The 22,174-nt window shown below is 44.6% G+C and overlaps 1 long non-coding RNA gene across 1 annotated transcript in view; it reads right to left on the bottom strand.

Annotated features, from left to right (window-relative positions):
- LOC147033801 (uncharacterized) overlaps nucleotides 1–21,334 on the bottom strand; it is a 109,020-nt gene extending 87,686 nt beyond the window's left edge. The window contains exon 1 of the long non-coding RNA XR_015058786.1: nucleotides 21,262–21,334. This is a non-coding gene — a long non-coding RNA (uncharacterized LOC147033801). The remainder of the gene's footprint in view (nucleotides 1–21,261) is intronic.
- Nucleotides 21,335–22,174: the final 840 nt, after the last annotated feature.

Genomic DNA, 22,174 nt, shown 5'->3' with positions numbered 1-22,174 from the left:
CATCGAAATGTTTCCGACACGTCTACAAACCAAGCCACTTTACACAATCCTATATTTTCCATGATATTCCTCCATCTACCACACAAACATAACACAGCCAACTCCCCAGAACCATAGCTCCTGCAAGGTTCAATGCAGGCGTTACCATTCCAGCATTCCCACTTACCAACTCACAACTAATTACACTATGAAATTAATTTGGAGGGGCTGTGGGAAGTTAGCCGTGGCGAGCTGACTTATTCTCCTTAACATTCTACACCCCTTAAACACAACAATTAAAATACTTGCAAAACTCTTGGTTCCTCGCTCCAAACTCCTGGGGCGGGTAGAAAATGTCAGAAAGCCCACAAAAACCTATTGTAACAGACAAAACCAACCAAATAGTTTTTAACGTTTGTACAATCGCCTTCTAAAGACTGCGTTCCCTGGTGGATGCCACAATACCCAACACTACCTGCGGAGCCACCCAAATTTACCGAATCCAAGTTTCCCTGGGCCCCATCTTTCTGGAACAGGTTAGCTCTCATACGATCCTCGATATTGCACACAACAAAAAAATTAATTATATTAAAAAAGACCACATCTTCTTGCACACTTTGAACCCCAGCGGCCGTTTCGCCAGCCATTATTCAAACCTTCACATCCCTGAGTGGCTGGGTTTTTCTTCCGAGAACCTGTGGTGGGGGAGCCGAAAGTCCAAGGAGCTCAGGGTTCAAAGGGTTCAACTTAATCCCTCTATTTAATATTTAAACTTGATCTCTCTGTACGATGCCATTAATACAACAAATACGCATGGTGAAAACAAATATAAAGGCTATTCCAACGTGATAACCAACACAGACAAATCTGTCAGCTAGCAAAGGCAGATACGTAACACTGATATAGACAGACAGTCTCTTGCCCGGCAGTCATCTGATCACAGGAACGCGCTTGCAAGCTTTTGTACCCGGCTAACTTCAACAAAAAATAATAAATAAATAAAACTATCAAAGGAGTAATTCACAAAATCGTGATCATGATGCGTTAGCATTGCACCCCATCCAGATGAAATGGGTAAAGAAATGAAGCAGAATATCGGAATAGTACCTCAATTCCCAATAATCGTTGTATGCTTTTCTGATAAAGAACATACAGAAACCTCCTTACGGGTTGTCACAAAAATACCAATTTCCATAAAATACGGAAGGAGTTTCACCCATGCAGTAGGAGTAAAATAGACACGTCAATATTCCAGCTCAGTCAACATACAACTATGAAAGTAATTGGATTAGGACATTAGAATATGAAGAGCTAAAAGGGGAAAAGTTAATAAATGTCCAGTTGGTAGAAGGTAAATGGAACATTGTTGGATTAATTTAGAGATACATGTTATCACTGAGGGTTTAACTTTGCAAATCTTACAACAAAAGCATTTTTAAACACTCATTTCATCGCTTGAGTTGAAAAGATGTTTTAGGCATTTTTGTTTTCTTCCATTTATCTTCAATCCAATCTCCATTTATCTTAGTTTTATTCATACTGTGTGCCCTGCTACTTCTGTGCCAAACATTCTTCTGTGACGTCAGTCCTGTTTAATTGGTGTGACATCACCAACAGCTGAATGCTAACAAACAAACCATCATTGTTTAAGATCTATTGCTTCGCAACACCCATAGTTGTGCTGCTATCTTTGCACGGATCCCAGTGCGAGGTCTCGGAGGGGAACATGTGTCCTGAAGCTCATGGCAATCAAGCTCTCACTTTGCTGTTTGCTACACACTTAATGTATTCACATCAATTATTTTCCAATTTTTTTTTCATACAATGTATCTTATTTGCATTCATGCTCCCTCTCTTGCTTCTTCCTCCCTCCTCTCTTCAATCATTATTTAATTTTATAGGTCTTTAGTCTATTCACAGGGTGTAGTCGTACTTGGCCACGAAAGCCAAGCAAATGCCAACTTTTATGAAAGATACCATGAGATAATTTACATCCATGTGACACAAATGCAGACGAGTCAGCCTTCACAGCTGAGTTATGGTGTGTTCAATATTGCATTACCCCTCTGCTGAAACTTTTCAGGTGAATATAATTCAGTAAGTGGAAGAGAAGTGAGGAGAACAGTGGATAGAAAGGAGGGCATTGGAGTAATTGGGAGCTTGTGGGATGAAGATGATGGAAATTGGAAGTATATGGAAGTAAAGAGAAGTAAGTGGAATATACAAGGTGTATGTTGAAGGTGAGAGGGAGGGGCTTGGGAGCAGTGATTGAAAATATTACTTGTGTATATGGCACCCAAGGTGTTGAGTAATTAATGGGTGTGCGAGTTACAGATAATTCTTTCCAGACATCGTTTTGCTTGCAGAAATCAAAATGAAATAAATCAAATTATGGAGGTGGAAATGTAATTATTATTTCCAGAAAGGCAGATATTATGGAGAGGGGAAAGCAGCAATCCATCAGGCTGCGGACGAAAGCCTTGTATGTGGTCAGGAGCTCAGGTGGGCCAAGGGAAGGACATTGCATGACAGAGGATGCACAGTTGGCGACTGTCTTTGGAGGCCAGCTAGGAAATGTGGCTTCAACAGGAAAGATCATGGCGGATCGTGAGACCCAAAAGTTTGAATGAAAGGACTTCAAGAGGATTGTTGAGAAAGTATATTGGGGGATTTTCAAACAGTCCTTTGGAGAGACAAAGTGAGTGTGAGATTTGTCAGGCTTGAAAGACATATTCCACTTGTTGGACCAGTTTGTGATTTTACTCAAATCTGCAGAGCAGAGAAGCTGCTGCTTGCTGGTCTGAGGGATGACAGATAGTAAGGCTGAAGGTGGAGTCAGCAAAGAGATAAAGAGGATTTTCCAGAGATTCGGAGAGATCATTGATGAAAACAAGAAAAAGAACAGGGCCCAGAATGCTGCCTTGAGGAACTCCAGCCTGGACAGGAAGAGGGGATGAAAGAACTCCATCTCGGGCCACACGTTTACTGCGACAGGAGAGGAAATCTGGTAGCCATGAGTGGAGGTGGCCTTGGATACAATAGGAAGAGAGTTTGGTGTGCAGGGAAGGGTGTCAGACCATGTCAAAAGCACGCGATATGTCCAGGGATATGGCTCTGATTTCATGTCCGGCATTGAGGACCACCATCCATTGTTGGGAAAGCAGAAGCAGCATATTCAGGGTAGAGTGACCTGGTCTGAAACCAAACTGATGATTGGAAATCAAGCCATTGGAGAAGAGGAAGCATTTAATGTCTGAAGCCATGATGGATTACATAACCTCGCTGATGATTGGGAGAAGGCTGATTTGTCTGTAGTTGCAGGAATCTGTTTTTGCAACTTTTTAATGCAGGGCGGTAATGTTTGCTGATTTCCGACCAGACGGAAGATGACCTTGAGCAAATCAGAGGGTGACTAGAACGGAGAGACAGTGAGCAAGAACAGTAGAGCAGGTTTTCTGGATATGTGGGCTGATCCCATCTGTACCAGTTGCAGAATTTGAGTCGAGGTTTGACAGCAAACTCTCCACCTTGTCAGGAGAAAAGGACACAGAGTCCAGGGACAGTTGTGTGTGACTGGGTAAGGTGGGGACAGAAAGCGATGGGTTTTGGACACCAGATTTCAAGGTAAACACTGAGTTTAGGCATTCAGCCTTTTCATGTGTGGTATCAGCAGTGTGGCCATTTTAGGTAAGGGAGGGGATGGAGGGGGAACATACACCAGAAATATATTTGATTAGATGCTACCAGGATTTGGCGGAGGGAGAGAAGTTTGAGAGTTCAGACTTGAGATTTGAAAGATGTTGTTTTCTGGCTCTCCTGAGGGGAGACACACACTTGTTCCGAGCTTTATGGAAGGAACTGAGATTACCCTCAGTTGGGTTTGCTTTCCAGGAGGCAAACGTAAGTTGTTTCAGGACAACTGTCTCACCACAAGCTTCAGTGAACCATGGGTGGGAGGAAGGGTAGGACAACTGAAGACAAGAGGGGATAAATCTGTGCATGGGAGAGTTAGCAAGTTTCTTTGAAAGAATTCCCAGGATGAGTTTATGTTGGAGAAAGTCACAATTGGAGACCAGTCCAGAAGTTTGATGGCTGCTTGGAGATTCGACTTGGAGCTTGAGTGAAATGCCAGAGTCGACAGCATTGAGTTGTTTCTCTGATAACAGCCAGAGAGATGTCCACTTTGACAAGCACGTGGTCAGAAACCAATTGGAGCAGAGGAAGAACAGCAGATATTTTCAGGGAAGTTTGTCAAAATCAGATCCAGAAGAGATAGAGTACCATTGGTTGAGATCCGGGTCAGGAAGTTGACCGATTGAGTCAGTCCCAATGAGTCGCAGAAGTCTTTTCCTGGAGTGCCATGACAGGTGAGAGGGGTACCCACAACTAGCCCACTGGCATGATGACAATAGAAGTCATCACATATGAGGAAGAGAGAGTTTGGAGGAGAAGATGGATGTTGCTCCATGTTTTCGGATAGTGAGGTGTAAATGGAGTCATCACTGTTTGGTGGAGAGCACAGTACACATATAAACATGAGGTGGGAGTGGAGGGGAAGCCGTAGCCAGAGGTAATCCTGGGAGTGGGGGGTTGTGAGGGCAGTGCATGGTGAGTGAGGAATAGAGACATTGATGAAGAGAGCAACGACTCCACCAGGACGTGGCTCAGGTCTGTCAAACCGGAGGAGGGAGTAACCAGGGAGAGATACTTGGGAGTCAGAGACGTCTTGAGGGAGAAAAGTTTCTGTTGGGCAGATTATGTTTGGTTTGTCAGTGGCAACCTGCATGGAAAGATCTGTAAGATTTGAGCAAAGGCCCTGGATATTTGAGGTCCACATTGTTTATGAAGAGGGAGGGAAGGAGGCTAGGACAAGGGAGGAAGGGGAGGTAAGGAGAGTTGTTGAAAGAGTGTGGGGGGGTTGTCGAATATGTTGGGGAGGGGGCCGGATGAGAAGGAGAAAAGGCTCTGTGGTGTTGGGGGAGAGAGGGTCAAGAGAGGGGGCAGAAGGCAGTTGAGGATTTGAGGACGTGGAGTGTTGAGATGGAGATGAGAGGGTAGGGGAAGGAGGTAGCTTTGTGGATGAAAGGGGGGCAACTTTGAGAAGGGTGAGTGAGGGGGTGAATGGTGGGAGAAGGGTGAGTGGGGAAAGTTGAGGGAGAAAGGTGAGGGGGAGTTTTTCAGAAAGGTGAGAGGGAGGGTTGAGGGGAAAAGAGTGTGATGGTTGCTTTGAGTGGGGGCCTAGGGGGGGAGGGGTGAGTTGGCACTGAAGTTGGAAAAAAAGAATGGCTGATGGAAAGCGAACATTCATCGCAAACTGGGTTTTTAATTTTTCTGTCAAAAATGCGATTAAAGATATTTTGTTGATGGATGCAATGAAGTCAAATTAAGACAATGGAGAGAAGAAATATTGTTGCAGTTAGATTTTTTTAGGCAAGGTATGAATGACAGTTCATATTGAGAGCAGTCAGTTGAAATAGAAAAAGAGTAGTGCATTATGATACAATGAGTACCACACGTGTGAAAGAGGAAGATGAAGCATTATCAGAGTTTGTCATTAATATTATTGTTGTTATTATTATTATTATTATTTGAGAGAGTTTTCATTAGATTTGGTCATGGAAAGGTTGAAGAAAAAAATCATCAGGTGAATGGTGACTGGATTGGTAAACACAAGGGGTGGAAAAAGATCACGTGGTTACAGGAGAAGCTCGTCGCTATGGGAGGTGTATTGTCAAAAGTGGATTAATTTTTTTAAACAAGGATTGCGTAACATTCAGAAAAGGGAAAATTTAAGTAAAATCGTGGAGGTGTGTGGTGAATTTGGAAAGGTAAACGCAGAGTGAAGCTGCTGGGTCGATGAAAAGTATTGGGAAGAGGGTAGAGAGACATGTGGTTACAGGAGGTGTATGGATGGAAAACATACAAGACAAACAAACAAATAATCATTTAAAGGCCATTTTCGCTGCTAAAGCAGGGGTTAGCCATGCAGGCCCCATGACAATCTTTTCCACCTTGCCCTATTTTGTGCATCTCCCCTTATTAATCCCCTAACCCAGATTTCTTCTTCCACCACATTTGACCAAGTTTATCTCAGTCTTCCCCATCCTCTACTTCCTACCACACTCATTTCCAACACTCTTCTCAACCAGTCACTTTCTTCCTTCCTCAACACATGACCCAACCATCTCAACCAGTTTCTCTTCACAACCTCCATTACAGACTCTATTCCCATCATCTTCCGCAAGTAATCATTTGTCTTCCTCTCTCTCAACGATACTCCGCACATCCACCGAACCATTCGCATTTCGACCCTTTCCAGCCTTTGTTGCTGCTCCATGTTCAGTACCCATGTCTCACTCCCTTAAATCATCGTACTCCTCACACATGTAGCTTACACCTTTCCATTCAGCTTCAACGACACTCCCCTCTTAGTCAGCACGCCATTCAGTTCCCGAAACTTCTTCCATGAACATCACACTTGAGCAACCGTCGAAGAGTCTGATCCACCTTCTCCATTCAGCATGTCTCCGAGATAGCAAAATGTTTTCACACTTTCCAGCTTCATGCCATCTCCATGATCCAACTCAACAATTCCTTCATCTGCTGCTCCCTCTATGCACACCTTACACTTGAATGTCACTGCCACACTGGTTAATGACCCTCTCACACCACTACATTTTCGATGAACCCATTCAGCACACATTGTACACTGAATGGAGTTCACTCCGACACCCTTCCTGCACACAGCACACGGCCACTTCCCAGTCCTTTCCACCTCACCACATGCTTTACCACTTGCCATCACCTTAGTCTTTCCGATATTGACCTTCAAAACTTTTCCCTCCATACATTCCTTCCCATTGTTCATCTTCTCCTTCAGTCCATCCGTACTCTCTGCAATCAATACCAGATCATCTGCATACATCAGCTCCCACGGTAAACCCTCCTTTACCCTCCGAGCCAGCACCTCCATCACAACTACAAATAGAAGTGGACTTAGTAACGACCCCTGGTGCACTCCCACCTTCACTTCAAACTCACTACTGTTCCCATCCTTCGTCCTGTCAGCTGTGCGTGCTCTCTCATACATTGACATCACTACTCTGATCAACCATTCCTCCACTCCTAACTTCCTCAATGCCAATGTCATTACTTTGTATGGAACCCTATCAAATGCTTTCTACAGGTAAACAAACCCCAAAAACAACTTCATCCTCTTCTCCATGTACTTCTCCTGCAACTGCCTTACAAAAAAAAAAAAAAAAAAAAAAAAAAAATATCGCATCTGTCGTTCCTCTTCCTGGCATAAATCCAAACTGCATTTTGTCAATCTTTACCTTCTTCCTTATCCAACACCCTTTCCAATACCTTCATTCCATGCTCCAATAACTTTATTGCTCTGTCGAAGCCACAGTCCAGAGGGTGACCTTTCCCCTTGTACAGAGGGATGAGGGTACTCAGTTCCCAATCCACTGGAATGCGGCCTTCTTTCACCACCAGATTACAGATCTCTGTCATTGTCTTCACACCCCAACTTCCCACTGCCTTCAACATATCTCGCACAACTCCTGTGGCCCTCCTGCTTCTTTCATAGCTTCCTTCTCAGTTATCTTCTCTGCTGGTCCTAAAACTGGATTGCTCTCGATGTTGCGATCCCATTAATTTTGAACATTCAACAGCCTTTCCCTATATCTCTTCCATCTTCCTTTAATTCCTTCTGAACCCACAACAATTTGTCCCACTTCATCCTTCAAGCAACTCATGCCCATCACATCAAACCTCTCTCGCTATCTGCTTTGCAATCCTGACAACCGCTCTCTGACCCTCTTCCGAATCCAAGCGTTCTCCGAACATTTTCCAATAGACCTCTTGCACCTTTGCTGCCTCTTTCTTTGCAGCCTTCTTGGCTTCCTTATAACTTTCATGCGCTGCCTCTTCTACCACCGTACCCTTCACCTTTTGCCATTCCTTGAACTTCTTCCTCTTCTCTTCAATCCTCTTTCCAACTTCATCACCCCACCACCATGTTTCCGAGTGCGTTGGTGGTCCTTTTGTCCATCCACATACCTCACCAACGGCTCCTAATAGACTATCTTTCATTGACATCCAACCACTTTCAAGCTCAACCACATACTCCACCATACTCGGCCTCTCTCTTAATGCCTCCTTCACTGTCACCTCTTTCAACCTCCACACCTTCATCCTCGGTTGGTACGTCACCTGGTGAATTATCCTACACCTTTCACCCTTATATCACAGACAACCAGGTGGTGCTGTGAAACAGTCTCCTCCCCCAGAGGTTTCCCCTATCTCACCTATGCACCATCAAGTCGTCAACGGTTGTGGTCGACCCACCTGACGTGTATGACATCAGCTTATTATCCACTTTGTGGAATTGTGTATTTCAAATCAACAAATCAGCTCAATCAGCAAACTCCAAGATTCTTTCCCCTTCTCCATTTCTCACACCATATCCATTACCCCCATGGACTCCCTCAAAACAATCTGTACTCCTTCACACATGTCCATTCAAGTCTCTTCCTTCCACAACAACTACCTCATCTTTCACATTCTCTATCGTACACCAGAACATGTTATTCGCTTCATCGCTTCGACCGACCTGCGGGGCATATCCCAAGATGAGGTTCACCAAGAGATTTCCGATCATGATTCTCACAATCAACCTTTCACTCACTCGAGTCACACTCACGACACTGTCTACGAACTCCTGAGAAAACATGACACCAACACCATGCACACCTTCCGGGCACCCTTGCCACATAAACTTATACTTCTGTCGCTGCCTACCCTTCATCATTCTCGCACCACTTCCCTTCCATCGTGTCTCCTGAACACAACATATGTCCACTCTTCTTGTGAAAAATGTTTCAACCACTTCTCCCTGTCATTGTCCCTACATTCCATGTCCCAAACCTCAGAAACCGATCTCCATGTGGGGCATCAGACGATTGGTTGTCATGAATGGAAAGATTTCCTCCCTTTCTTCGATAAGGTTCCCCACCTTGAGTTTTAAGGAGAGGGGGTGAGGACCCCCACAGGGTACTTCGGGCTGTACCCTGCCCAAAAGTTGGGCTTATCATGGTTTCCTTTTGATGCAATGTTTTTTTTTTAATGGGAGGATGCCCTTCATGACACCAACCCTTTTCGTCGCCTCTTATGACACGCAGTGATATGGTGCACCTATTCTAACTGGGACACACACCGGGAAGAAAGGGTACAAGGAAGATTATTATTTTTTGAAGATTAGGTAAGATTCGGGAATGGACGGTTGAAGGAAGAAATCGTGAAGGTCATTGTGAGAGTGGGTCAGCAGAAGTAGAAGAAAGATTGTGGAAGAAGTAGAAGAAGTAGAAGAAAGATTGTGGAAGAAGTAGGAGAAGTCGAAGTAGAAGTAGGAGGAGGAGGAGGAGAAGGATCGGGACTCGTAGGTATGCAGGGAGAAAGGGAGTTTTTTTGTTGTATCGTTTTTTAATTGAAGACAAGAAACAGTGTTTCGTTGGGAGGGATGGGGGCATTGGGAAAGTGGGGAAAATAGGAATTGAAGATAATAGGGAGAGAATACAAATAAAAACAATCGTACACCAAGAGGGGAAGGGTGGATAGGCCTCATAGTACAGTAGCTTAAGTCAACATTTCACCAGAATCATTCAAAATGTGAAAAAAGTGTGAAAACTGGTACACATGACTACTTTTATATGCTCTTTCATATAAGAGCAGGACACACATGATCAGACGACAATTACGGCCGCCATCTTTAATTTAAAAATGGCCACCACCGAAAACTATTTTATGATATCTTGGTCACAAAGAGGCCGAAGCACTTGAATAAAGAGTCTAATGCAATGTTTTCAAACACAAGGAATCCATTAAACACACTTATAGTGCTCCATTTTCGGTCTTTCTGCTTTAAAATCGAAATGAGACCGTTTCATAAACAACTAAATACTTAAAAGTGTTTGCTCGATGTTTGATATCCAAATGCTATGAGCGTGTGGAAATGGCTTTATGAAATTTAATTGGTAGCATCTCTCTTGCCGGTAGAATATTCAGAAGTAGCACCAGCAGGTCTGCCACAAACTGACTTGTATGCACCAGGTGTTGAAGTCAAGTAAAAGCTGAATCAAGCGTCATGTCCGCATCCAGAGAGAAAGAAGACGGCTGGTTGAGTGCAATGTTAGAACTTGTATCAAATAAGACGGAACTTGATACCAAAGACTTTGTCTCATGGGCAGCTTACCATGCCAATAGGCAATCAGCTGAGATCAGACCAGTGTCACCCATTGCGTTGATGCCTTTGTTCACAGAACCTGCACATACGCCAGCTATGATAGCACATGCTATGCGTCTAATGGCTCAGACGATTCAGCATTTGCACCCTGATCAAATACCTGTGATAACCATGGATCAGCCATTATATTCCATTGCGAAACAAATCCAGTGGGCATGGCCAGACCATTTTGGCGAGGATAAATTTGTGGTGATAATGGGAGGTCTCCACATAGAGATGAATGTGTTGAAATTACTCGAAGATTTCCTCAGTGGTAGCTGATGGACAGCAGTTCTTGTGCAGTCTGAAGTCACAACCTCTGGTCAAGCTGATGTAATATTGAAGGGTTCACATATCACCAGGTCTCGCTATCTTCACCAAGTAATGGCAGCAGCTTTGCACCTCCTTCAGAAATCTGTGTACATCACATATACCAAATCACTTGGGCCAGATGATGACACAATGGATTTTGAAACTTGGAATCAAGTCAATTGCAGTAAGGTTCCTCAATTCCAAAACTGGGCTTTGGTTCTGGATCTTGAACTTCTACTCTTGCAATTTGTGCATTCTCTGCATGAAGCAAACTTTGAGTTGTACGTTCAGTGTCTTGGACAAATTGTTCCATGGATGTTTTCTTTGGATCATACAAATTATGCAAGATGGCTCCCTATCCATATCAATGACACGGTACAGCTTCATCAGCAAGTGCCATCAGTTCATGAGCAATTTGAGAAGGGTAACTTTGTGGTGCAGAGATCACCTCACACTTTCTCTACTATGGCTATGGACCAAGCCCACAAACAGATGAATGATCACATCAAATGAGATGGCAGTGTGATTGGAATCACTGATAATCCTTCTGCTTTGATCAAGTGGATTACAGCTGGTCCTGAAGTGGCTCGAAACATCGACGAGTTGGAGAATTCATTTGGAATTACTTCCACAAAATCTACAGAGCACCATGATCAAGGACAATCCACTCAGTTGAAATTTGCCCAACATGTCAAAGCTGTGGTTGCAACATTTGAAGAATTAGGTAATCCCTTCACAGAAGATACAAATGATCTGATCGTGCTGGACACAAAGGAGGTGATGACAGAATATGCAATCTTTAGGCTGAGGAATGTGGAAGCAAATGGGCAGTCAAAGTATGACATATATATATATATATATATATATATATATATATATATATATATATATATATATATATATATATATATATATATATATATATATATATATATATATATATATATATATATATATATATATACTGCTGAATGCTTGGAACAGCGAGTAAAACCAATTTCAGACATCATACCAAAGAAAAACATGGCTCCCTTCCACAAGACTTCACCCTAAAAAAACTCCAGAACATCACACCAAATTAGAACTCTGAAAAGCAACTGTGAGTTGTTTGGCAGAATGTACATATCTTGTCAGTCCCGAGAAGGGGACATGGATGAATTCTCCAGTCGTGAAAACCAGGGATCACCACCTTCTCTATCAGACATGGGAGAACTGAGGCAGTGGTTCTAAATCAGATCTTATTGGATGTTTCGACAAGCTGGCTACCAATACGGCTTCTGGGTGTGGTCCACCAGAGGTAGATGCCAAGATTCTCGATGGATCTGTTATAGTCAATATGCTGCTTCCTAAGTCTGCTCAACATTCGGAGACTATGCTGAAAATGTATTCTTGCCTTATGTGCTGAGAAATCTGCAAAACACAAAACGTCTGGATGTTATATGGGATCGGTATATTGACAACAGTTTGAAGAGTTCAACGAGAAAGAGGAGGGGAACGGGGAGCCACATTGTCACAAATTCTACGCCAATTCCGCAGAACTGGCAGAACTTTCTTCGCATGGACCAAAATAAGAGCGAGCTGTATCATTACCTATCACAGTGCGTTGTCGCTAAGTTATCCACACAAGAGAAGGAGCTATATCGCACACAAGATACCAATGTCATCTTTTCCCAAGAGTGCAACATAGAATCTTCTCAAGCTCCATGCAACCATGAAGAAGCTGATACGAGGTTATTCGTGCACGCTCTCCATTGTGCACAAAATGGCCATCACAGAATCCTGATCAGGTCAGTTGACACCAACGTTGTTGTCCTTGCAATTTCCATATTTCACGCTTTATCCCTTGATGAACTATGGGTTGCATATGGAGTCAAGAAACACTACAGGTTAATACCGGCTCACATGATTGCAAACAGTCTTGGTGAAAATAAGGCCAAAGCTCTTCTGTTCTTCCATGCCTTCAATGGCTGTGACACGTCGTCATCATTTAGTGATATTGGGAATAAAACCACTTGGGACACCTGGACCAATTTCCCTGATATAATGGACACTTTCTTGAGTTTATCCCAAGAGCATTCATCGGTCTCAGATGAGAATGTGTGTCAACTGGAAAGGTTCGCCATACGTCTTTATGATAGAACCAGTGAATGCACTGAGGTGAATCAGGCAAGGAAGATTCTGTTCGCGAAAGGAAGACAAATAGATCGCCTACCCCCCCACAAAGGCAGCCCTCACGGAACATATCAAGAGGTCGACATACCAGGCAGGACACATCTGGGGCCAAGCGCTGATATCTAAGCAGCAGTTACCAAGCCCATGCAACTGCGGATGGACGAAGAATGCCATTGAACAGTGGATACCCTTCTGGACAGCACTTGCCGAGGCAGACAAATCCTGCACAGAGCTGATCAAATATGGCAGCAAAAAGGCTTGCAGACCACCATGCAAATGTTTCTGTGCATCTCTCCCGTGCACTGAACTTTGCCATTGTGCAGGAACATGTTATCAGACAGAGTGAAGTCAGAACTGTTTCAAGACCAGATGAACTATACTTGGGACAGTGTGTATGTCATTTTAAAGCAGAAAGACTGACAATAGAGCATTTTAAGTGTGTTCATTGGATTCCTTGTGTGTGAAAACATTGGATTAGACTCTTTATTCATTTTGCTTGGACTCTTGGTGACCGAGATATCGTAAAATATTATTTTTGGTGGCGGCCATTTTGAAATTCAAGATAGCGGCCGTAAATGTATTCTGACCAGGTGTGTTCTGCTCTTATATGAAGGAACATATAAAAATGAACATGTATGCCAATTTTCACACTTTTTTCACAATCTGAACGATTTTTCTTTAATCTACTGTACTATCAAGGAACCCGGTAAGACAAGGTCAATGAAAACTCACAAAATAGCATGATTTTTGAAACAAAACCAAACTTGGAATACACAGAAACAAGTCGGTGAGAAAATAACCAGTTAAAACGGGACAGATAACGACCAGAAACTTCCCAGCAGGCACACAACGTTGTTGCAACGTCATTTGCCGGTTCTATCCTGACGTCAGAATTAGGTCAGTGGGAAGTTGTTTTTGCAACACCCATGACGTCAGATTTCAACGTTGTGACAACGTTGAAATCTGACGTCGTTGCAGCGTCGTGTTCTGGTTCTACCTGATGTCAGAATTGGGTCAGTGGGAAGTTGTATTTGCAACACCCATGACGTCAGATTTCAACGTTGTCACAACATTGAAGCATGACGTTATTTTTCAACTTTATCACAACATTCATAAAATGGAGTTTTTGTTTTTATCCTTTGCTTTGCACGCCAAAGAAACGAACATTGCAGTGCATGACACCCTTCAGCTTCCAGCTTGATGGAGCCCTCGACACGTAGGTCTGGGGCAGCGGAGCACTGCTGTTCTACCGGTGCCATTATCAAAACATTGAAGTTGTATTGCAACATCCTTACATTGCACAGTAACACATAATGACCACAACTTGAAAACAACTGTAATTCATAATCATTTATTATCACATATCATGTAGAGCATGATTGCGGCAAAAATATACAAGCAGTATTAACAATAATAATATCTTTATTCGTACCAAAAAAGTACACTCAAATACAAACGTACAAAAAAATAAAAGTAGATACCATTGCAATTGAGAAACATATTGTTGCGGTTCCGGTGCGTCGGCCGCTAACTGACCGCTCTGACGGAGCCGCAAGTCAAGTCGGCCCGACCGATCGCCCGGAATATAGATCGCTGCCAGGATAAGTCTGAGTCGACGGGTCCTTGTACAAGAACCGAAATACGCCAATGGGCAGACCACGTGGGGTAGGGTTGATTGCCAATCTTAAATTTACCTAAATACCCATGTGATCCAACTACCAGGGTATTCCACCCTCGACGGAACTCGTAGAGTTCATCATGGGCAAGGTCAACATGGACCTTCAAGACTCTGAGCTTCAAGAGTCTTGAAACAAATCGTAAATCCAAGAGTCCATAAATCCCCATCCTTTGTGTCAAGCTGGTTGATAAAACTTTATATTTATAATATAAAGTTATTTTCATGACTTTTGATAACCATTTTACCAAAGGAAAACAATTGTGCACCAAAAAACTTGAACAATTCCCCTATAGTGACAAACTACCGCAATGAAGGCTTCATTGTTACAAGCGGCAGTTTGTCAGCTGCCAAAGGGTTAATATTTTTTTGACAAACCTTCACATTTTTCAGCGAACAATAACTGACAATTGTTTTCCTTTTGCCTTTGGTTTGGCCTAACTCGTTAAAAGAGGACATAAAAAATAATATATTATTAAAAATAATAGTCATTGAGGCTTTTTTAAGGTCAGTGGAACTTTAAATTTGTTACAATGCGGTAATTCGTCGGACCCGATCATCATCATTATCCACACCAGAAAAATATTTTAAAAGGTTTTGAACGAATTCAACTTGTCCAAACTTGAACCAAACCAGGCCCGCGGAAAAATGAATTGATTATTTACCGTCGATTTCTCCACACGATCAGGGTCATATCAGGGGAGGGCCATATCAGCGACAGCTAAACGTGATAAACAAATGATGACATCGGGTGCCAGAGGATTCGATCGCCAGATGCACGTTCGAGTCCAATGCTCGATCCACGATCGAGTGCCCCGAAGGGCCTGGGAGAGTTTCCATTGAATGTAACTATTTATAGATTCCAGAACACCAGTAACAGGAACACATCATGGATTCTGTGATCTTAAAAACTTCCAAAAACAAAAGCCAAGACACATAAAATCGATTTATAATATTATACTTACCAAAAATGATCACGGCGGAAGATAATTTTAACTAAAAAAGCTAAAGTCTTCTGCAGGTTAAAACGGGGAGACGAGTTCGGAGACCATCACCGCCCCTCCCCCCATTGCTGTTCAGGGTAATGACAAGATGCCCCTCTTTCGATGATGTCCCTCTCTCGATGATGTCCCTCTCTCGATGATGTCCCTCTAAAAACTCCTCCCTCTCTCTCCCTTGGCCTCATCATGTATCCCGGATGTCCGTGTGGTCAGGGCTTTTCGGTTAACTGACAATCTTTCAGTTTTGTTGACGGAACTATTTGCAATCTTCCTAGCTATGGAATGGATAATTGAGTTCAATCATCTTAGTGCAGTTATCATCTTGGACTCATTTTCAGCATTAAAGGCGCTGGAATCCTTACAGGGTGGCTGTAGGGCTATGGCTGTGGGGCTATGGCTGTGGGGCTATGGCTGTGGGGCTATGGCTGTAGGCGAGTTTGATCAGATTCTGGTGCGTGGCGTGGATAGAGCCTCCTTCGCTCTGACAGTGCCATTAAACCCTCAACAACATCAAAAAAAGATTAAAGCGGATTGTGTGCCACACCCAGAAACAGCTGAAAGTTCACAAGTTTAACCAAACTGCAAATGGCAGCTCGTGATGGGGAAATAGCAATTGCCAATCAGATGTCAGGTCAGGTCAGGTTCGATCTGTGACCTGCGACAGGTACCATGTAAACCTGTACTAACCTGTTCCATGGTCGGGTTGTCGGCGACTAAACAGTCTCCCCCACCAGGTTTTCTGGTGAGGAGGGTGTTTGGATATGGACACCCAGCAGGATTAAAAACAAAACCTGTCAAAGGGCGGAGGAGCTCCTTGTGAGCCAACGACCATCCATATCTAGTGCCCAACTGTGTCTGCGGACGTCCTCCTGCAGTTGGGTTACTTCTTATTAGGAGGTTGGTGGCAGGATTTGCACTCCGGCCACCGTAAAACGCTTCATTCCGCAAAAAAAAATCTGAAAACCCACTCCGTGGGAGTACCTCCTGTGCAGCTTCCCTTCGCAGGGCAGCTCACCGGATGACACGATTGGGGCAAAGCCTTCGGGACCCCCAATCTTTGATAGGAGGGAAACCACGGGGTAACATCCCTGGGTCAGATTGCGGGAGAGTGTGTCGGAGTGGTGCTGAGGTGTCGTCCACCAGACGGCGGTCTCCTTGGGTTAACCTGAGGCGGTCCCTTCGGGTGGGTGCCTGGAATGTCCTATCCCTAAGAGAGGATGATCACCTGTCTCTGTTATCATCTGAGCTCAAGCATTTGGACATCGGGATTGCAGCTCTCTCTCTGAGGTTCGGAGACCGGATTGCGGCGAGATAATGGTGGGTGGTTACACCTACTATTGGTCTGGTCGCTCTGATGGTTACCATACCCAAGGAGTTGCTGTAGCTGTGTCCAATAAGCTGACCCCAATGATAATTGAGGTAACACCGATCAACGAGCGTATTATGAGATTAAGGATTCGCCACTCCTTAGGTGTCATTTCCCTGGTCTCTATTTATGCTCCGACTGAGGCGAGTGATCTCACCGTGAAGGACACATTCTACACCACACTCGAGTCTGTGGTTGATCAGTGCCCCAGACGAGATACACTTCTAGTCTTGGGGGATTTCAATGCATCGACTGGAACTGATAGGGATGGTTATGAGGTGTGTGTTGGTCCCCATGGGTCAGGAACTATGAACAAGAATAGCACTAAGTTCCTTGACTTTGCAAGAAGTCATGGACTTAGGGTGGCTGGTTCATGGTTTCAGCGCCCGCAAGCTCATCGCTGGACTTGGTATTCCAATGCTGGCGGTGTGGCAAAGGAGATTGACCATGTCCTCATTGACGGTCGTTGGAGGATGATCCAGAACTGCAGGGTCTACCGGAGTGCTCAGTTCCTCAATACTGACCACAGGCTTGTTGTAGCAACTCTAAAGCTGCACCTTAAATCCTGGAGAATGGTACCATCCCAGCCTAGGCTGGATGTTGCCAAGCTCAGGCTGTGAGTAGTAGTGTAGAGTAGCTGAGGAGTTTGCGAACAGGCTGAGTGGACACTTGGGGGGTCTGGGTGCTTTAGGGGGTCCTGAAGAGTTGTGGAGCACCTTCAAGACCACAGTCCTTGATGTTGCCGGTGGATGCCTTGGAGTTCACCGCAGGGCAAAGAAGAATTTTGTCTCTCAAGGGACACTGGATACCATTGACCAGAGCCGCAGGGCCAGGCTGAATGGCAGAGCTGAGCTGTTCAGGGAGCTGAGGCGTAAAACTGTACGTGCACTGAGGGTGGACAAGGAGGCCTATGTGCGAGGAATCAGTGAGGGGGTAGAGCATCACCTGTGGACAGGTGATTCTCGTCCCGCTTACAGGGGAATTCGCGCATTACGTTCATCCAAGCCCATCCCTCGGAGCACTGCAGTTCGAGCAGAGAGTGGTAGTCTCTTGACAGAGGAGTCTGAAGTGAAGGCCCGCTGGGCCGGTTACTTTGAGCGGTTGTACCAGGCTGATCCCCCAGCTGTCGAGTTGGACGTAAAGGGTGTTACAATCCCTGTTGCTGACCCTCGAAATCAACTGTGGTCCACCATCGCTTGTGGAAACACGGGCTGCGGTAAACCAGTTGAAACGGGGCAAAGCTCCAGGGATCTGTGGCATCCATGCTGAACTTCTCAAAGCTGGTGGAAAAGCTGCACTCGTGTCGTTGCATGCAGTTTTGTGCTCTGCCTGGAACACAGGCATCATCCCAACTGACTGGAAGAGGGGCCTTGTTGTCCCTCTCTGGAAAGGGAAGGGTGATCGCCAAGACTGCAACAACTACCGAGGGGTGACGCTGCTCTCAGTGCCGGGCAAGGTCTTTGCTCGGATAATTCTCGATAGGGTTCGCCACCATCTGCTTGAGCACCAGCGTCCAGAGCAGTCAGGCTTTACACCAAAGAGGTCAACGATTGACCGTATCCTTGCACTTCGTGTCCTCACCGAACGCAGACGAGAGTTTTGGCAGGGGCTGCTTGCAGCCTATGTTGATCTCTGTAAAGCGTTCGATTCAGTGAATCGGGATGTCCTCTGGAGGATTCTTGGTCTTCGTGGGGTGCCACCGAAACTGATCGATCTGATGTCTGAACTCTACTCTGGTACTGAGAGTGCTGTGAAGTGTGGTGGTACCATCTCTGACTTATTTCCAGTTGTTACTGGAGTTCGTCAGGGATGTGTACTTGCCCCCACACTTTTCAGCACTTGTATGGACTGGATTTTTGGGAGGATGTCGGAGAGATCAAGTTGCGGTGCATCGTTTGGCAATGTCAAGATCTCGGACCTTGATTTTGCAGATGATGCAGTCATCTTTGCGGAGACTTTAGACATCCTCTTGGGGGCCCTCGAGGTGCTGAATGAGGAGTCGGAGCCATTGGGATTACGGACTTCTTGGGTCAAAACTAAGATCCAGGCTTTTGGTGACATCTTGGATGCTGCTGTCCTGTCTGTGTCTGTTTGTGGTGAGGATGTTGAGGTCGTGGATAGATTCACTTACCTTGGCAGTGATATTCATGTCTCCGCAGGTTGTGAGCCGGAGGTCAATAGACGTCTGGGTCGGGCCTGGGGAGTCATGGATTCACTGGATCATGGGGTGTGGAGCTGCCGGTACCTGTGCGGGAAGACGAAAGTCCGAGTCTTCAGGTCCTTGGTACTTCCAGTCTTGCTCTATGGGTGCGAGACTTGGACTTTGACCAAGGATCTGAGACGGAGACTTAATTCCTTTGGTACCAGGTCTCTTCGGAGAATCCTTGGCTATCGCTGGTCGGATTTTGTGTCCAACGAGCGGTTGCTGAGAGAGACTCAGATGAGATTTGTTACCTGCATAGTCCGTGAGCGTCAGCTGCGGCTGTATGGACATGTGGCTCGTTTTCCTGACGCTGATCCTGCTCACCAGATTCTCTCAGCGAGGGAGTCTCATGAGTGGAGGAGGCCAGTGGGCCGACCACGTGCCTCATGGTTGCAGCAGGTTGACCATCATCTCAAGGAGATGGGGATGGGCCTGGCATCTGCCTGGGGAATGGCCAGACAGAGGCCCCTGGAGTACCGGCGGAAAGTGGACACAGCGACGCGCTGTTCTGGCACATGCTCCCATACCTGACCTGAATCAGATGTCTCCTCCAGTGAAAGGCAGACACAATCACATGGCACGAGGTGGAAAATCACTCACCCTGTAAACACACGAGGCAGAAAAAGCAGTTTTAGATAATCGCGCTGTGCGCTGCGTCTGTACCACGTCGTGATATGGTTGTACAACCAAGCGGCCGATTCCCGACGTCGTAAATCTTTCATACTGACGTCGTGTGTCTGCTGGGTTGGCTTTGAGAAAGTCGGCAGAGACCCCTGAAAGAAACCTGCCGTTGCTAAAAACCCACAACCGGAAGTGACCTCACCTGCTTCTTAACGGGGAAATCAACATGACGCCTCCCCCTGCTTCTTTCAATAAACAAACACAAATACCCGCTAAAACTGTTATGAACACAACTACAGCTTTATAAGTACAGTTCCACAGGCCCTGACACAAACCACGATAACAAAATACGCAAAAAGCTTTGGAAGGACTGGAAACTTAGCTTTGGAAGGATTGGAAGGAGAGCTCACCACACAGCCATCCACATATGCTGATCCCCAAACCGGAAGTCTGAAAGTGACTGAGGAATTCTGAATACATTTTCGGTGATAAAGACGCTTTCAGCAAATACCAACAAAGCAAAAGCCATTCACCTAACTGGTGAGTTTAAATGCACAGATTGCAATGCTTGGGTGAACTTACACACCTGTCAGCAAAACTCGGCTGTGTAATAGGCAGAGAATCTGCTCCGAGTCTGGGAGGTCAGTGGTTGAAAACCACAGCCAGGTCATAACAAAGATTAATCATGGTACGTACTATTTCCTTGCTTGACGTTCAGCATTTGAAAGGATAAGGACAGGACCATCCACATCGGAATTGGTATCCATGGGGAGGAGGAAATTCTTCCCTTGGAAATGTGAAGAGAAAGCGAAGTGGGTTTGGACTTCCGGTTCTGGGTTTGAAGCGATGGCAGGGTCTCTCAGGGCTCTCTGCTGACTTTCGCAAAGTCAAGTTCCGGTCGATTTTTGTCCCGTTTTAACGGTTTATTTTCTCACCTACATGCTCCTGTGTGTGCCTCGTTCGGTTTTGTTTCAACAAGTTCGAATTGCGAACATACCCCGTGAGAGTTCATTCATACAACTCTCAAGTGAGCGATAGCACGGACGTCAGATAGTTTTTTTAATTTGGTAAGATTTTCGTCGCATCAGAAAAATAAACCAGAACACCTCACAAGAGTGAGGCTAGTTTCATATCATCATTTGCGACGAAATTTTGCGTTGGGAATCGCCCAGCACATTTAATTATTGTTTTTTTTAATAACAATTTTTCAGAAAATGGGCCGAAAGGGCCGTTTCTCAGCCCAAAAGGGCCAGAATCGCACTTTGGGCTCAGTTAATGCCTGGGGAATGGTATCTAGAATATACCTGTCAAGTTTGGTTCAGATCCATCCACTAATAACCAAGAAATAAGCATTTAAAGAAAATGGGACAAAATGGGCCGTTCCTTGGCCCGAAGGGCTGCAATCGCACTTTGGGCTCAGTTAATTGCCTGCGCATATGTGTCGTCAACCTTGTCTTTCCAGGTTCCTTCAGGCCTACCCATCCTTCCCTTCAATGTGTACAATCGTTTTTATTTGTATACCATCCCTATTACCTTCAATTCCTATTTTCCCCACTTTCAAAACATCCCCCATCACTCCCAATCGAAACACTCCGTTTTTGTCTTTTATGCAAAACAAAACAAACAAAAATCAAAAAAAAATACCTTTCTCCCTGCACACCCACGAATCCCGATCTGTCTCCTTCTTCTTCCGCTTCTTCTTCTTCTTCTACTTTTATTCTTCAACTTCTTCTTCATCATTATGCCAGCACACCATCTTTCTTCTATTTGAGCTGACCCACTCTCACCATTACCTTCACTATTTATTCCGACAACCTTCCATATCTGGATCTTACCTGTCCTTCAAAAATACATCAAAAATTAATAATCCTCCTTGTATCCATTCGATCTATACACCTCCTGGAACCACGTGTCTCTCTAAACCCACTTCCTGACATTTTTCATCAACCCAGCAGCTTCACTCACTCTGCGTTTACCTTTCCAAATTCACCACACACCTCCACGATTTTACTTCAATCTTCCCTTTTCCGAATGTTATGCAATCCTTATTTTTAATAAATAAATTCACTTTTGACTATACACCTCCCAAAGCCACGTGCTTCTCCTGGTACCACGTGATCTGTTTCCACCCTTTGTGTTTTCCGATCTTATTTCCCCATTCATCTCACGATTTTTTTCGACAACATTTCCATTACCAAATCTGATGAAAACTCTCTCAAACAATAAAAATAATAATAATAATAATCATAAAAACGATCTCTTATAATGCTTCATCTTCCTCTTTCCCACATGTGGTATTCAATGCTGTATCATAATTCACTAATCTTCTTCTATTTCAACAGACTGGTCTCTATTGGACCTTTCATTCAGACCTTGCCCAAAAAATCCAACTGTGACAGCGTTTCTTCTCTCCATTCTCTTTATTTGCCTTTATTGCATCCATCAAGTAATGTCTTTAATTGCATCTCTGACCTAAAAATGAAAAAAAAAACCCCAGTTTTCTATGAATGATCGCTTTCCATCAACCATTCTTTTTTTTTCTAACTTTAGGGCCAAC

Source organism: Eptatretus burgeri, chromosome 1 (assembly GCF_056783735.1).
Source record: "Eptatretus burgeri isolate ZD-2024b chromosome 1, Ebu_testis_v1, whole genome shotgun sequence".
In the NCBI taxonomy this organism is placed as follows: domain Eukaryota; kingdom Metazoa; phylum Chordata; class Myxini; order Myxiniformes; family Myxinidae; genus Eptatretus; species Eptatretus burgeri.
The sequence above is the reverse complement of the archived record's forward strand: the minus strand, read 5'-3'. Positions and strand labels throughout refer to the sequence as shown.